This window comes from Phocoena sinus, chromosome X (assembly GCF_008692025.1).
Source record: "Phocoena sinus isolate mPhoSin1 chromosome X, mPhoSin1.pri, whole genome shotgun sequence".
Classification (NCBI taxonomy): domain Eukaryota; kingdom Metazoa; phylum Chordata; class Mammalia; order Artiodactyla; family Phocoenidae; genus Phocoena; species Phocoena sinus.
This window is the reverse complement of record NC_045784.1, coordinates 72996817-73015144: the sequence shown is the minus strand read 5'-3', so window position 1 is coordinate 73015144 and position 18328 is coordinate 72996817.

The window sequence follows — 18328 nt, the reverse complement described above, 5'->3', positions numbered from 1 at the left end:
TCAAAAAGGTTGGTAATCTCTAAACTAGATGATTTCCAAAGCACCTTTGAGCTTGAAAATTCTATGAAATTATTACTCAAATCAGGCCTTATTCGATCATTAAGACAGGATAGGACTGATTAATTGTACGCCAACTGGCTGGGTAATGATTGACCCATAGTACAATTGATCTGAGAAGTCATGTAAAACCAGCTTGAGTATATTATCATCTAAGAAATTAATCAGGGGAGGGTGGGAGAGTTGATAGGACAGTGGTTTCAAAACAGAAATATGCCTTTATGTTCCTAATTCCCACAAACATTTATTATCTTGTGATTATGAGTTGTGGTGGTATAAGTTCTGTTAACTATATTGGTATTGAGCTTTTAGGGGCTTGTAATATAAGGTCTTTATTATTCTACTACCCTCCATCCTTTTAAAAATATGTCTAGAATATGACAAATTCTCACCACTTCTTCTGATCCAAGCTACAATAATCTCTTGCCTGTGATATTACAACACCTTACAAACTGATTTCCTTCTTCTGCCCTTGTCCCCACTATAGTGTATTCTCAACAAACAAGCCAGAATAATTTCTTTAAAACAGGAATCAGATCATGTAATTCCCCTTCTCACAACTCTCAAGTGACATAACATTCAAAGTAAAAATCCAAGTCTTTCAAATGGTCAAATGCCCTAATGATTTTCCCCTTACCTTCTACCTCTCTGTTTATTACTCTCTCCCTCCACTTGGTCCTTACATTTCAGCTGTGCCTACCTCTAATTTTGGAACTTTAGTTTCCAGGAAGTGTTGTTACTTTGTGCTGCTGTTCTCTATAGCTACCCTTCAATAAGTTAGAGTGGTCTGAACAAGTGAGGGCACTTCCTAAATGCCAGAGCTCATATCTCAGGGCAGGGCATTAACTCTTTGATAAGAACACTCTCTTTGCTATGGCTTGACTAGAAGTGGACTTCCCAGGTAACCAAGTAGTGGTGAAATTAACTAACAAGTCTCACCTGTTCATTTTATCTAGTATTTCCCAGGCACCTTTGACTTTTATGTTTTATGTTGATTTTTATTGTTTTATGATTTGAGGGTCACACTACTCTTAAAATCAGGGAAATTCAACAGACATAATGAAAAACATAGGTCTTAATTTTATGCTTGGATATTGCACATTGTTCAAACTGGTATGTACAATAGTTAGGAACAAGTTACAACATGCACTGAATTATGTGCCATGCAAACACATTACCAGGGCAGTTTCTGTAGGCACAGTTCCAGTAACAATGTGAGTTCATGCTAAGCCATATTTACTACAACACAGTGAAGTGTGAGAAACTCATAAGCAAATATTTTTCCATTAACATTTTGCTGCCATCATGTGAATATAAAACAGAGATTTCAGTCATTTTCCAGGTTCACAACTCTTACCTCAGAGAACCGTCGAGTATGCAAATATCAAATCAGGTATACTTCTGCAAATAACGTATTGTACAGGGCACCTTCCAAAAACCAATCATCAAAATATAATTTAACATAAAATAAGCAGGAATTGAGAGGGAGTGGTTTGAAAACATAAGAATATATGTAATGATACGACTTTGAAAAACCTGTTTTTACATGAAACTTGATTTGAATCATCAAAGCTCAGCTATACTTAAGGGGAAAAAAGGTAGTGGCAGAAGATGATGAGAAAAGATTTGGATATGAAATGAGCCAGCTTGAATGTTATGATCACATTCTTGTGACTTTTTGTGTACAGAAATGGATTCATTGGGTGTTGATCTTTTAAAAGGGACATTTTATACAATTTCCTTAGAGCCATTAGAAAGAAAACAAATGCCATGACAAAAGAAAAAAGAAAGGAAAGAAGGAAGGAACAAGGAAGAGAAAGACAGAGGGATAAAGGAGGAAGGAGGGAAGAAAATAAAGGAAGCAGAGGAAAGAAAGTAATATTTGTTTTCTGCTAAATGCTATGTTCTTTCCATGCATGTTCTCACTTAATGCTCACAATAACTCAACAAGGTAGGTATTACTCCTTTATTTTAAGAAAGAGAAACAGGCTGAGAAAGGTTAAGTGATTTGCCTAAGGTCTTGCAGTTACTGAGTGGCTCAAAATTCAAGCCTAGGTTTGCCTGACTCTACGCCTATGTGATCATTCCCAGTATGTCACACTTCTGAGATCACTCTGACATAGAACTTTGGTTTGCAATTCATGGTCCATATGGGTCCTCCAAGTGGCCCATAGGCTATCTTATACCATTAATAAAAATAATATAACAATTCCTATTCTTCAGTTAATGTTATACATTCAGAATTTCTGTTTTTAATAAAAATGCAGACATTACCTCATTGCATCTCATCAAAAGTAGGCCTTTTCCTAATTCTGTGGAGATTTGGTTGGGTTTTCTGGAGAAAAGCAGGAGCAAATGGAGTGGGTGGTTCTTTTGCCCCATTAAATGGGCCAATCGACTGAAAATATTTTAGAACAACTTCCCCGGGTGTATTTTTAAACTACATAAAGGGGTTGTTTTAAGCTCTAGAAGTGCTTTTTAGAAATGGAGGCAAACTTACTACTGAAATAGTGTATTGACACAGTGAGCCAAGTTTTAAAAGTATAATTTTGTGTGGTGGCATTGTTTTGGAAAGAAGCACTCATAGTTTATTAATTGACTTCTAGGTTTACCATCAGCTTCTCGTTTATTAAATTTTTTCTCTCTTGATTTTTTAAAAATTAAAAACAATGAAACATGCACATGAAATATAATAGTTTGCTATAGCATATGGGTATGATGTTTCTTTTAGGGGTGATGGAAATGTTCTAGAATTCGATTGTGGTGATGATTTCACAACTCTGTAAATGTAATAAAACTCATTAAATCATACACTTAAAATCATACAGTTAAAATGAGCAAATGTATGGTATGTAAATTATATCCTAATAAAGATGTATAAAAAAGAATTGAATGTAAAAAATCCAAATTATACAGAAGAGTACAGAGTGAAAAGTAAAAGGTACAATTTAAGATTAACTAATAAGTATATTAAATGAGAGCTTTAAAAAGAATGAAAGAATGTCGCTGTATAATGCTATGCTACACAGAGATTGGGCAATTCAATATTTCTTTCATCACAGTGATAATCTATATAGAAATAGCTAAGAGTTATCAATTATGTACTATACACCTAGTACTAAGTGTTTTACAGGTATTATCTCAATTTATACTCACCACAATCTTATGAGGTAAGTAGTATTATTAACATCTTTATTTTACTGATGAGGTAACTGAAGCAAAAAGATTAATAAGTACCTTTCTAAGATCACATGACCAGCAAGTTTTGAAACCAGGGTATGTAATCCAGGTAGTTGGATTCCAGGAACCTTGCTTTTAACATTTCTAATAAGCTAATTAAATTCTACCTACCTAATTTTAAGCCCTAGCCCATGTGCCAATGCCTCTGTGAGGCCATCTCCAGGTACCTATTTTGCATTGATACTCAATACCACACAGTTTTGTTTTTAGCTTTTTGATGTATTTGTGCTTTATCTTACCAGCTAGACTCACTGAGGACAAAGAGAATGTGAATAAGCGAACCCTTTGCATCCCCCACAATGCTTAGCTCATGAACAAGCATATAGCACATGCCTAATAAATACATGTTTATTAATTGACTCTTCAGGAAAATTCACTATTATTAATATATAGCCTATTGATCCAACAACAGTAAAGAAGAGACTTGAGGCAGCTTTGTAAATTCCTCACACCAACAGCTCAGCAATTGAGGGTTTAAAACATTTAATTTGAGAACCAACATTAGTAGTGAATTGATTAAACTCATTAGGTATTTGCTCTTCTACACTCTGCCTGAGTAGACTTACTGAGGAAAATATATTTCTGGTATCAATGAAAAATATGTGTTGTGCCCACTTAATTAAGAATATGTATGTTGAAGCCTATAATAACCCACTGTTCTTCTGGGTCCAAGTGAAATGGTTTAATAATTGAAACAGCCTTCTGTGGAGGTCCTTTTGGTACTTCGTTGCCTGAGAAACTAAGATAAACATGTCTTTTGTAAAATTCCTCTGCAAAATGAAACCAAAAGCTTTACGGGATTGCAGTGTATGAAGTTCTGGGTAAAAATTAAAAAAACACGTAAACATGGTCCTTGCTTTTTGGAAGTATAATATTTTTTAAGATTTAAAAATGTTTTCTAAGGTGGCTAGGAAAGATAAACATCAAACTGTTAGCAATAGCTACTACTGGGGTGTGGATTCGGATGCGGTGGGCATGTCTAATGGACCTGCCACTTTTTACAGCATATATGTCTGTAGTGTTTAAATTTTCTACAATAAGAATATGTTCATACATTATTTGTGTTATGTTAAAAAAAAACTAAACCAGTCATTTAAAATAAAAAGAAACTCTCTAGCTTTGTAATTGTTACTTTAAATGGTGACAGATTTTGATGAAAAGGAGTAAGTAGAAAGTATTTTTAGGAAAAAGTGAAGAGAAGCCCTGCTTCCCTGGCAAACTAACTCTCTCTCCTCTCTCCTCTCTCCTCTCTCCTCTCTCTCTCTCTCTCTCTCTCTCTCTCTCTCTCTTTCTCTCTCTCTCTATCTCTGTCTTTCTCTTTCACTTTCCTCATTAAACATTCTTTCCTCTTCTCATTCCCTCCTGTCAGATTAACCGCACTTTGGAAAAAAAGAATTGAAACAGATTTTGCAAGACAAAAGATTTGCTGGTTAAATAGCTGAGCTTTTCAGTTGAACCAAAACTTTAACTGTGAATGTTGTTCTATGGTTTATATATTTTTGAGTTTGAAAATGGTGTTTAAATAAATCAAGATTTGTAGTCAGAAGAGTAATGGGAAATTTTTTCAAGTAAAAATTTAAGAAAGAGACTTTCTAGTTTTGTTTCTTGATATTAAAAAAAAGCAGGGAATCTGTATTGTCAGACTAATCCAGATGCGAAGTTCCTATTGTCTTCATTTTTTGAATTTATTTATTCACATTGATTGGTCTTCTCTGCTTGAATTATTTTTATGGATAGGTAGAATCTGTCGTTTTCTAGCACCTGGTGAATACTTTCTATGTGGTTTTGTAAGAAGTCCTCACTTCAAGGCGTATTTTGTTGGGGCACAAAGCCAACTTGAGGCTCCAAGTTGATTATTTTCAGATGTTCTTTCCAAAGAAAGTGGTGTGGCCAGGAGTAACAAAAAGAAGAGAAACAGAGCCATCCTTATTGTAGCAAAGCTACATAATTCTAAATTCCCTTTCCCTAAATAAGATAAACAAGCAACTCTGTTTTATTTGCTTTCAGGAAATGAAAGAGTTAAGCAGTCATTCTCTTCCTCTCTCATCCCCACTTTGTCTCTGACCTGCCCCTAAAGGATATCATGACATACTATAGGGTTTTTTTGTCGGGCTCTAGGATGTGATCTTTCACCATGTTTACTACAAAAATCAGGGGTCCTTGCTTAGGAAACATACTTTAAACATATAATTTACATAAATGTAAAAGTACAAGAAGTGCCAATCACAGAATAGCCATGTAAAGTGATAGAACAAACTACAAATATAGGCCCTCATAGCCCACATGAATCATTCAATAGACTTCAAAAACAATCAACTTAATGACACCCTGGATTAGGAAAGTTAGGAACCCAGCTAAGACTCTCTAGCCCTTGCTGGAGAGAGACAAAGAGCAGATACACTCATCACTCCAGACCAAAAGGATGACTATCATGGTACAGCTCTTATGGCACATCTTGGCTTTCAATATACTAAGATCTTGCAGCTATTATCTTCACTTGGAATTAAGAACAAAACACAGCAAGAACAACAACAGTAAATAAAACCTGTGTCCTCAGTCAAAAATGTTTTCTCCAGAATACCTACCCATGTCTCATTCCACTCTTAAATGTATCATGAAAAGCCTCTTTTGGAGAGGAGCTTCAAGATGGCAGAAGAGTAGACGTGGAGATCACTTTCCTCCCCACAAATACTTCAGAAATACATCTACATGTGGAACAACTCCTACAGAACACCTACTGAACGCTGGCAGAAGACCTCAGACCTTCCAAAAGGCAAGAAACTCCCCATGTATCTGGGTAGGGCAAAAGAAAAAACAGAGACAAAAGAATAGGGACGGGACCTGCACAAGTGGGAGGGAGCTGTGAAGGAGGAAAGGTCTCCACACACTAGGAAGCCCCTTCCCAGGCAGAGACTATGGGTGGTGGAGGGGGGAAGCTTCGGAGCCGTGGAGGAGAGCACAGCCACAGGGGTGTGGAGGGTAAAGCAGAGAGATTCCCACAGAGAGGATTGGTGCCGGGCAGCACTGAACAGCCCGAGATGCTTGTCTGCTCACCCGCCGGGACAGGCGTGGGCTGGGAGCTGAGGCTCGGGCTTCGGAGGACAGACCCCAGGGAAAGGACTGGGGTTGGCTGTGTGAACACCCCTGAAGGGGGCTAGTGCGCCACAGCTAGCACGGAGAGAGTCCAGGAAAATGTCTGGAGTTGTCAAAGAGGCAAGAGACTTCTTCTTGCCTCTTTGTTTCCTTGTGCACAAGCAGAGGGGATTAAGAGCGCTGCTTAAAGGAGCTCCAGAGACAGGCGCCAGCCACGACAATCATCGCAAACCCCAGAGACGGGCATGACACCCTAAGGCTGCTGCTGCAGCCACCAAGAAGCCTGTGTGCAAGCACAAGTCACTATCCACACCTCCCCTCCCAGGAGCCTGTGCAGCCTGCCACTGCCAGGATCCCGGGATCCAGGGACAACTTCCCGGGGAGAATACAAAGCACGCCTCAGGCTGTTGCAATGTCCGACTGGGCTCTGCTGCCGCAGGCTCACCCCGCATCCATACCCCTCCCTCTCCCCAGCCTGGGTGAGACAGAGCCCCCATATCAGCTGCTCCTTTAACCCCATCTTGTCTGAGAAAAGAACAGACGGCCTCAGGCGACCTACAAGCAGAGGCAAAGCCAAATGCAAAGCTGAACCCCGGGAGCTGTGCGAACAAAGAAGAGAAAGGGAAATCTCTCCCAGCAGCCTCAGGAGCAGCGGATTAAATATCCACAAACAACTTGATGTACCCTCCATCTGTGGGATACCTGAATAGACAACGAATCATCCCAAATTGAGGAGATAGACTTTGGGAGCAAGATAGATTATTTTTTCCCCTTTTCCTCTTTTTGTGAGTGTGTATGTGTATGCTTCTGTGTGAGATTTTGCCTGCATAGTTTTGCTTTCACCATTTGTCCTAGGATTCTGTCCATCCATTATTTTGTTTGTTTTTACTTTTTAGAATAAATTTTTTAATAATTATTTTTTATTTTAATAACATTTTTATTTTATCTTCTTTCTTTCTTTTTCTCTTTTCTCCCCTTTATTCTGAGCCGTGTGGATGACAGGCTCTTGGTGCTCCAGCCAGGAGTCAGTGCTGTGCCTCTGAGGTGGGAGAGCCAAGTTCAGGATATTGGTCCACAAGAGACCCCCAGCTCCATGTAATATCAAATGGCAAAAATCTCCCAGAGATCTCCATCTCAACGCCAAGACCCATCTCCAATCAATGACCAGCAAGCTACATTGCTGGACACCTTATGCCAAACAACTAACAAGACAGGAACACAGCCCCATATATAAGAAAACTGGCTTCCTAAAATCATAATAAGGCCACAGACACCCCAAAACACACCACCAGACGTGGACCTGACCACCAGAAAGACAAAATCCAGCCTCATCCACCAGGACACAGGCACTAGTCCCCTCTACCAGGAAGCTGACACAACCCACTGAACCAACCCTAGCCAATGGGGACAGACACCAAAAAAAAAAAACAGGATCTATGAACCTGCCTCCTACAAAAAGGAGACCCCAAACACAGTAAGGTAAGCAAAATGAGAAGACAGAGAAACACACAGCAGATGAAGGACCAAGGTAAAAACCCAGCAGACCTAACAAATGAAGAGGAAATAGGCAGTCTACCTAAAAAAGAATTCAGAATAATGATAGGAAAGATGATCCAAAATCTTGGAAGTAGAATGGAGAAAATACAAGAAACGTTTTACTAGGACCTAGAAGAACCAAAGAGCAAACAAACAGTGATGAAAAACACAGTAAATTAAATTAAAAATTCTCTACAGGGGATCAATAGTAGAATAACTGAGGCAGAAGAATGGATAACTGATCTGGAAGATAAAATAGTAGAAATAACTACTGCAGAGCAGAATAAAGAAAAACAAATGAAAAGAATTGAGGACAGTCTCAGAGACCTCTGGGACAACATTAAATGCACCAACATTCATCTTACACAGGTGCCAGAAAAAGAAGAGAAAAAGAAAGGGACTGAGAAAATATTTGAAGAGATTATAGTTGAAAATTTCCCTAATATGGGAAAGGAGATAGTTAATCAAGTCCAGGAAGCACAGAGAGTCCCATACAGGATAAATCCTAGGAGAAACAGGCCAAGACACATATTAGTCAAATTATCAAAAATTAAATACAAGAAAAAATATTAAAAGCAGCAAGGGGAAAACAACAAAGAACACAGAAAGGAATCCCCATAAGGTTAACAGCTAATCCTTCAGCAGAAATTCTGCAAACCAGAAGGGACTGGCAGGACATATTTCAAGTAATGAAGGGGAAAAACCTACAACCAAGATTACTCTACACAGCAAGGACCTCATTCAGGTTTGATGGAGAAATTAAAACCTTTACAGACAAGCAAAAGCTAAGAGAATTCAGCACCACCAAACCAGCTTTACAGCAAATGCTAAAGGAACTTCTCTAGGCAGGAAACACAAGAGAAGGAAAAGACCTACAATTACAAACACAAAACAATTAAGAAAACGGGAATAGGAACATACATATCAATAATTACCTTAAATGTAAATGGATTAAATGCTCCAACCAAAAGACATAGACTGGCTGAATGTACACAAAAACGAGACCCATACATATGCTGTCTACAAGAGACCCACTTCAGACCTAGGGACACATACAGACTGAAAGAGAGGGCATGGAAAATGATATTCAATACAAATGGAAATCAAAAGAAAGCTGGAGTAGCAATTCTCATATCAGAAGAAATAGACTTTAAAACAAAGACTATTACAAGAGACAAAGAAGACCATTACATAATGATCAAGGGATCAGTCCAAAAACATGATATAACAATTGTAATTATTTATGCACCCAACATAGGAACACTTCAATACATGAGGCAAATGTTAACAGCCATAATAGGGAAATCGACAGTAACACGATCATCGTAGGGAAGTTTAACAACCCACTTTAACCAATGGACAGATCATCTAAAATGAAAATAAATAGGGGAACACAAGCTTTAAATGATATATTAAACATGATGGACTTAACTGATACTTATAGGACATTCCATCCAAAAACAGAAGATTACACTTTCTTCTTAAGTGTTCATGGAACATTCTCTAGGAAAGATCATATCGTGGGTCACAAATAAAGCCTTGGTAAATTTAAGAAAATTGAAATCATATTAAGTATCTTTTCTGACCACAATGCTATGAGACTAGATATCAATTACAGGAAAAAAAAACTGTAAAAAATACAAACACATGGAGGCTAAACTATACACTACTTAATAACAAGTGATCACTGAAGAAATCAAAGAGGAAATCAAAAAATACCTAGAAACAAAAGACAATGAAAACACGTTGACCCAAAACCTATGGGATGCAGCAAAAGCAGTTCTAAGAGTGAAGATTATAGCAATACAATCCTACCTTAAGAATCAAGAAACATCTCAAATAAACAACCTAACCTTACACCTAAAGCAATTGGAGAAAGAATAAAAAACAAATCCCAAAGTTAGCAGAAGGAGAGAAATCATAAAGATCAGATCAGAAATAAATGAAAATTTAAAAAAAAAAAAAAAAAAAAAAAAAAAAAGAAATAAATGAAAAAGAAATGAAAGAAATGATAGCAAAGATCAATAAAATTAAAAGCTGGTTCTTTGAGTCGATAAACAAAATTGATAAACCATTAGCCAGACTCATCAGGAAAAAAGGGAGAAGACTCAAATCAATAGAATTCGAAATGAAAAAGGAGAAGTAACAACTGACACTGCAGAAATACAAAGGATCATGAGAGATTATTATGAGCAACTCTATGCCAATAAAATGGACAACCTGTAAGAAATGGATAAATACTTAGAAACGAATGACCTCATGAGACTGAACTGGGAAGAAAAAGAAAATATGAAAAGACCAATCACAAGCACTGAAGTTGAAACTGTGATTAAAAACCTTCCACCCTGATACAAAAAACAGACAAATATGTCACAAAGAAAAAAGCCACAGGCCAATATCACTGAGGAACATAGGTGCAAAACTCCTCAACAAAATATTAGCAAACAGAATCCAACAGCACATTAAAAGGATCGTACACCATGATCAAGTGCAGTTTATCCCAGGAATGCAAAGATCTTCAATATACACAAATCAATCAATGTGATACACCATATTAACAAATTGAAGGAGAAAAAACATATGATCATCTCAACAGATGCAGAGAAAGCTTTCGACAAAATTCAACCGCCATTTATGATAAAAACTTCCAGAAAGTAGGAATAGAGGGAACTTACCTCAGCATAATAAAAGTCATATACGAAAAACTCACAGCCAACGTTGTCTTCAATGGTGAAAAACTGAAACCATTTTCACTAAGATCAGAAACAAGACAAGGTTGCCCATTTTCACCAGTATTATTCAACATAGTTTTGGAAGTTTCAGCCCCAGCGATGATAAAAGAAAAAGAAATGAAATGAATCCAAATCGGAAAAGAAGAAGTAAAGCTGTCACTGTTTGCAAATGACATGATACTATACATAGAGAATCCTGAAGACTCTACCAGAAATCCACTAGAGCTAATCAATGAATTTGGTAAAGTAGCAGGATACAAAATTAATGCACAGAAATCTCTTGCATTCCTATACACTAATGATGAAAAATCTGAAACTGAAATTAAGAAAACACTCCCATTCACCATGGCAACAAAAAGTATAAAATATCTAGGAATAAACCTAACTAAAGGAGAAAAAAAACCTGTATGCAGAAAACTATGACACCGATGAAAAAATTTAAAATAATAGAAACAGATGGAGAGATATGCTATGTTCTTGGATTGGAAGAATCAACATTGTAAAAATAACTATACTACCCAAAACAATGTACATATTCGATGCAATCCCTATCTAATTACCAACAGCATTTTTCACAGAACTACAACAAAAAATTTCACAATTTGTATGGAAATACGAAAGACCCCGAATAGCCAAAGCAGTCTTGAGAATGAAAAATGGAGCTGGAGGAATCAGGCTCCCTGGCTTCGGACTATGCTACAAAGCTACAGTAGTCAAGAGAGTATGGTATTGGCACAAACAGAAATATAGATCAATGGAACAAGATAGAAAGCCCAGAGATAAACCCACACACATATGGTCACCTTATCTTTCATAAAGGAGGCAAGAATATACAGTGGAGAAGAGACAGCCTCTTCAATAAGTGGTGCTGGGAAAACTGGACAGGTACATATAAAAGTATGAAATTAGAACACTCCCTAACACCATACACAAAATTAAACTCAAAATGGATTAAAGACCTAAATGTAAGGCCAGACACTATAAAACTCTTAGAGGAAAACATATGCAGAACACTCTATGACATAAATCACAGCAAGATCCTTTTTGACCCACCTCCTAGAGAAATGGAAATAAAAACAAAAATAAACAAACGGGACCTAATGAAACTTAAAAGCTTTTGCACAGCAAAGGAAACCATAAACAACACCAAAAGACAACCCTCAGAATGGGAGAAAATATTTGCAAATGAAGCAACTGACAAAGGATTAATCTGCAAAATTTACAAGCAGCTCATGCAGCTCAGTATCAAAAAAACAAATAACCCAATTCAAAAATGGGCAGAAGACCTAAATAGACATTTCTCCAAAGAAGATATACAGATTGCCAACAAACACTTGGAAGAATGCTCAACATCATTAATCATTAGAGAAATGCAAATCAAAACTACAATGAGATATCATCTCACACCAGTCAGAATGGCCATCATCAAAAAATCTACAAACATTAAATGCTGGAGAGGGTGTGGAGAAAAGGGAAGCATCTTGCACTGCTGGTGGGAATGTAAATTGATACTGCCACCGTGGCTAACAGTATGGAGGTTCCCTAAAAAACTAAAAATAGAACTACCATATGACCTAGCAATCCCACTACTGGGCATATATCCTGAGGAAACCATAATTCAAAAAGTATCATGTACCATAATGTTCACTGCAGCTGTATTTACAATAGCCAGGACATGGAAGCAACCTAAGTGTCAATTAACAGACAAATGGGTAAGGAAGATGTTGCACATATATACAATGGAGTATTACTCAGCCATAAAAAGAAATGAAATTGAATTATTTGTAGTGAGGTGGATGGACCTAGAGTCTGTCATTCAGAGTGAATTAATCAGATCAAGAAAAAGAAATACCGTATGCTGACAAATATATATGGAATCTGAAAAACAAAACAAAAGAAAGCAAAAAAAATGGTCATGAAGAACCTAGGGGCAAGATGGGAATAAAGAAGCAGACCTAGTAGAGAATGGACTTGAGGATATGGGGAGGGGGAAGGGTAAGCTTCCCCCTCCCCCTTCCTTGAGGGGGAAGGACAAAGTGAGAAAGTGGCATGGACATATATACACTACCAAATTTAAAATAGATAGGAGGTGGGAAACAGTCGCATAGCACAGGGAGATCAACTCAGTGCTTTGTGACCACCTAGAGGGGTGGGATAGGGAGGGTGGGAGGGAGGGAGTCACAAGAGGGAGGAGATATGGGGATATATATATGTATATATATATATATGTATAGGTGATTCACTTTGTTATAAAGCAGAAACTAACACACCATTGTAAAGCAATTATACTCCAATAAAGATGTTAAAAAACAAAAGCCTCTTTTGAAGGCATATCCAATTCCCCCATTTCCTCAGTTGATTGATTCCAATGACGTATACACTCTGAACAACATCCATGCTTTTAAAGACTCCACTACTTTGTCTCTCAGCCTCAAGTAAAACTGGAATAATTGGATGGATGGTTTTAACCCTTTCTTTTCTTTCTTTCTTTCTTTCTTTCTTTCTTTCTTTCTTCCTTTCTCTTTCTTTCCTTCATCATTCCTCCTCCCTCCTTCCCTTCTTTTCCTCATTCCTTTCTTCCTTCTTTTATTCACAGGGCAAATCATTATTAAGTACTTACTATGTGTCAAGTACTGGCTAGGTGACATGTATATGAAACAGACCTGGCCCCTGCCTTCCAGGAGCTCACAATCTATGGGGGTATGCAGGCTAGTAAATTGATAATTATGATATAATGTGATAAGTACCAGGATAAGTGAAGTATGGGATTTTCTGGAAGCATGAAAATTGTACTTATCCAAAATCAAAGTAAAAAGAAAATAAAGCTGAAGCTTGGTGAATAAATATGAGTTGGTCTATTGGTTATTATATGGTAAAATGCATTTTGAGTTTATTAACTGAGTGTTTCTGTTTAGCTACTCTGTGGAAAATGAATTTGGGGAGGAGCAAAACTGTAAGAAAGGCTACCTGTTAAGAGATTGTTGCAGTAGTTCATGTAAGAAATAATGGTATTTTTATTTAAGGTGAGTATGAAAAGAAATTGATAAACTGAAGACTTATTAAAAAGATAGAATCAGGGCTTCCCTGGTGGCACAGTGTTTAAGAATCCACCTGACAATGCAGGCGACGTGGGTTCAAGCCCTGGTCTGGGAAGATCCCACATGCCACAGAGCAACTAAGCCTGTGTACCACAACTACTGAGCCTGTGCTGTAGAGCCCACCAGCCACAACTACTGAGCCCATGCACCACAACTACTGAAGCCCACGAACCTAGAGCTCATGCAGTTCAACAAGCGAAGCCACCTCAATGAGAAGCCCATGCAGCGCACGAAGAGTAGCCCCCACTCACCGCAACTAGAGATAGCTTGCACGCAGCAACGAAGACCCAATGCAGCCAAAAATAAATAAAATAAATAAATTTTAAAAAGAGATAGAATCAACCTGAGTCAGCAGTTGATTAAATGTAGGAGATGAGGGAGAAGGTGGAATCAAAGATGACATCCAGATTATTAATTGGACAATTAGATAGACAGTGGTGGCATTTGTTGGGACAGGGAACACAGAAAAACCGATTTGAGATGTGAGGATAGAGTTGAGTTCAAATATGGATGTGCTGTATATGAAATGGGAGATAAATATCCAGGTGGAAGTGTTCAGTAAGCAACTGGATAGTTAATCTGGAACCTAGGAGAACTATCTAAGAGAAGTGACAGAGATTTGAGAGTCACAAACTGAGATAGTTGTTCCAATTATGAGAGTATATGAGATAATCTATGGAGAATGTGCACAGTAAGAAAAAAAGATCCAGGATACCAACATGGACCCAACTAATATACTAGCCAATTTACAGGGGTGACACATCTCCCATACTGTATATTTTCATCTGAATCCTTAATAGATTATGTACCCATTCACTCAATGAGGCTTTATCAAGTGCCTACTGTGGACCATACATAGACAAGTATAAAAAATACACATGCTGTCACCATGACAGAACTCATGGGTACTGAGAAAATGAAAGCAAGGGCTATCATGAAGGTTCCCATTTGTCTTCTACAAAAGTATTTGACAAATGGTCCGAAATAATCTTTTTAAAAAGAAAATCAAGTGTTGCAATCCAACTCTTTTATCAAAATTAATAAAGAAAAATGCAACCTAAGTGTCCATCGACAGATGAATGGATAAAAAAGATGTGGCACATATATAAAAAGGAATATTACTCAGCCATAAAAAGAAGTGAAATTAAGTTATTTGTAGTGAGGTGGATGGACCTAGAGTCTGTCATATAGAGTGAAGTAAGTCAGAAAGTGAAAAACAAATATGGCATGCTAACACATATATATGGAATCTAAAAAATAAAAAAAAGGTTCTGAAGACCCTAAGGGCAGGACAGAAATAAAGACACAGACGTAGAGAATGGACTTGAGGACACAGGGAGGGGGAAGGGTAAGGTGGGACAAAGTGAAAGAGTAGCACTGACATATATACACTACCAAATGTAAAATAGATAGCTAGTAGGAAGCAGCAGCATAGCACAGGGAGATCAGCTCGGTGCTTTGTAACCACCTAGAGGGGTGGAATAGGGAGGGTGGGAGGGAGACACAAGAGGGAGGGGATATGGGGATATATGTATACATATAGCTGACTCACTTTGTTATACAGCAGAAACTAACACACCATTGTAAAGCAATTATACTCCAATAAAGATGTTTAAAAAATAAATAAATAAAAAAGAATTTAAAAAAGAAAATGAAAATATAGATATGGTTTCAATGGCATTTCCTGTAGTAGAATATAGAGATATCATGATACAATTTTTGTAAAAGACAAAATTCAACTCAGGTCTTATACCACAGCAGGTAGAGAAAATGAAACCTAGCTTGTCTGTGCCATTGCATCAGATTGCTTATGGCTCCACTCATGACATACTTCATGTCATCATTGAGAGGGTGTTTGAAGAACTTGTTTGCACTGATTAAGCACTATGCTTCAAGAAGTTTCCTGGAACCATCCTACACAATGATGACGATAATGATAATTTAGCCTTCAATTGATGACCCAGAGTCACTATATTAATCAGGTATAAAACCCTTCATACTGGGATAAACTTTGTTCAGAGAATTTTGCCTTTTTTTATTAGTTAGGATGTATACTGTTCAAGATAAAAGACAAAGTGATGACTGGAAAGTATTGTTAGCAATATTATGTACACAGATTACCATTTTAACATCTATTGTGCTGGGTAGTCATTTATGAACATAAATATTACATTGTACCTTAAGTATAAGAAGTGTTCTGCTATAAAATATGTAAGAAATTAAAAATTTACAAAGCAAGCTGTGCATACAAATTAACAGACATGGTCATTGTTTTCTGATAAATATTAATGATTCTAAGGAAATCAAAGGAGAACTTAGTTCAAGTTAATCATTAGAATAGGTGATAGAAATATAAACAGATTATTTTAAATAACACTTTAAAAATAAGTATCAATAAGGCTTTAACTTTAATACACATTGTTGTTGGTTTCGACACTTTAGTGTAAGAATTTAGGAATTGTTTTGGTCCTTAATCATTTCATAGACAGATTTTATTTTATTTTATTTTATTTTTTGCGGTACGCAGGCCTCTCACTGTTGTGGCCTCTGCTGTTGCGGAGCACAGGCTCCGGACGCGCAGGCGTAGCGGCCATGGCTCACGGGCCCAGCCGCTCTGCGGCATGTGGGATCTTCCCAGACTGCGGCACGAACCCGTGTCCTCTGCATTGGCAGGCGGACTCTCAACCACTGCGCCACCAGGGAAGCCCAATTCTTTATGGGAACATATAGAATAGGCAAAGTGTTACAATGCAGCCTCTATAAAACTCAAAGTTGGGTACTTAAAAGAGGAGGAAGAAAGTTTCTGAAATGGGATATAACTTCAGTATATCATGCTCTGAAGAGCTGGCCCATGACTGTCAGCAATATCTAAAATCTGAGTGGGTAGTCTGGATTAGGTTTTGCATTACTCTATAATTTAATAACTTAGTATGCCTATTATGCTATGAAGATGACCTCTTTGGGGTTCATTTATAGTAGCACCATATACAAGCACTAATTTTAATTGAATAATTCTTTTTTATGATATCTACTTTTTCAGTGTATTGTCCCAAGTCTCAGATAGATCTTGGTTTGAATTCTAGCTCTGCCACTTAAAGCTGTGTGGCTTTGGACAATCAATTTAATCTTGCTTACCCTTGGTTTCTTTATCTGTAAAATGCAGATAATTACATTATCTACCTTATATAATTGTTTCGAAGATTAAATGAGGCATAGAGTGTCAAGGTTATGCATAGCACAAAATATGGTAAGCACTCGATTCATCTTATCATATCTTCTGTGATCATCTTCTGTTATCTGTCATTTCTCTTTTTGGGGGCAAAGAATTTTGAAAGAGTTAGCACAGGTTCAATCAGTAGTTTTTTCTATATCTACAAAACAGAGACTCCATCTAAAATGAAGTAAGATCATACAAGATTTAAGCCCTGAAATTAAGCAACTAAACACAGGAAATTAGGCAGCAGATGAATTAATTGGTTTGATGCTTTCTGACTCCTATATCTGGGTTTACACTCAAGTGTTAAAATTGTGACACACCCCCTATGTTTCCAGTTGTTACCTGCACTCAACATTTTTCACGCATTACCATCGTGGAGTATCTTTGCCAATTGGACCAGTTTATATTTCAATATGAACCTCATGGTGAGTGAGGGAACATCTTAGAGACTTAGAGACTCCAAAGCTATGTGAAAATCTATTAGGGCCCTTTGTAATTCACTTTTTGGTGTTTTTGAAAGAGATGGAGGGAAAATTATATTGGAGAAGAGGTAATAGCTCAGATATTTTTAATGTCACAGTATGAGCTTTAATGGGCTGGCAGAAATGTCACCTGGAATTCTCATGATCACAGAAGCAGCAGTAATTAATTATTTCACAATTCATGATGCAGACACACCCTTAATGTCTTTGTTTTCTCCACTGCATCTCATTTACTAATGATGTCTAGGCAGGAAGCTCTGCATGTAGAGGTCCATTGGTTGGTTGTTCAGTTAAGTTGAAGTGAAACTGGACGGAATTATGAGGTGTATAACTCTTATGTTGGAATTCATAACCTTTTCTTTTCCTTTTAGAAAACTTCCCTCAGATAGCTTATGTGTTTTTTTTTAATTTTTATTGGAGTTGATTTAAAATGTTATGTTAGTTTCAGGTGTACAGCAAAGTGAATCAGTGAAACATATACATATACCCACTCATTTTTAGATTATTTTCGCATATAGGCCATTACAGTGTATTGAGTAGAGTTCCCTGTGCTATACAGTAGGTCCTTATTAGTCATCTCTTTTATATATAGTAGTGTGTATGTGTCAATCTCAGTCTTCCAATTTATCCCTCCCCCTCTTACCCCCAGGTTACCATAAGTTTGTTTTTTATATCTATAACTTTATTTCTGTTTTTTGGTAAGTTCATTTGTAGCCTTTTTTTAAGATTCCACTTAGAGGGAATATCATATGACATTTGTCTTTCTCTGTCTGACTTACTTCAATCAGTATGACAATCTCTATGTTCATCCATGTTGCTGAAATGGCATTATTTCATTCTTCCTTGTAATTAATTTTTAATAGAGTATAGTTG